Below are 267 nucleotides of genomic sequence, written 5' to 3' on the forward strand. Positions count from 1 at the left end.
AAAGAAAGAAAGAAAGAAAGAAAGAAAGAAAGAAAGAAAGAAAGAAAAAGAGAGAGCTCAGACACCCAGATGCTCAGGCAAGGTGGGTATGGAATTGTATCTCCCCTCTGGGTTCCGAGGGCCCAGGGTAGGCAGTGTTGGAGACCAGCTAAGAGAGGACACTTTATCCTCCGGAAGCTGACATGGATCCTCTGGAGCAGGGCGGTATGCGGTCCGCCCCCCCCCCTCCCCCTCCAGGCTGCCTGCGGGCGTCCGAGGGCCCCGACA

The 267-nt window shown here is 56.2% G+C and overlaps 1 protein-coding gene across 1 annotated transcript in view; it reads right to left on the reverse strand.

Annotated features, from left to right (window-relative positions):
• The window catches only part of TRIM67 (tripartite motif containing 67), a 33,817-nt gene that overhangs the window by 31,189 nt on the left and 2,361 nt on the right, over positions 1-267 (reverse strand). The gene's annotated exons all lie outside the window — the stretch shown is intronic.

Source organism: Tupaia chinensis, unplaced genomic scaffold, assembly GCF_000334495.1.
Source record: "Tupaia chinensis unplaced genomic scaffold, TupChi_1.0 Scaffold000161_1, whole genome shotgun sequence".
NCBI classification, from domain to species: Eukaryota; Metazoa; Chordata; class Mammalia; order Scandentia; family Tupaiidae; genus Tupaia; species Tupaia belangeri.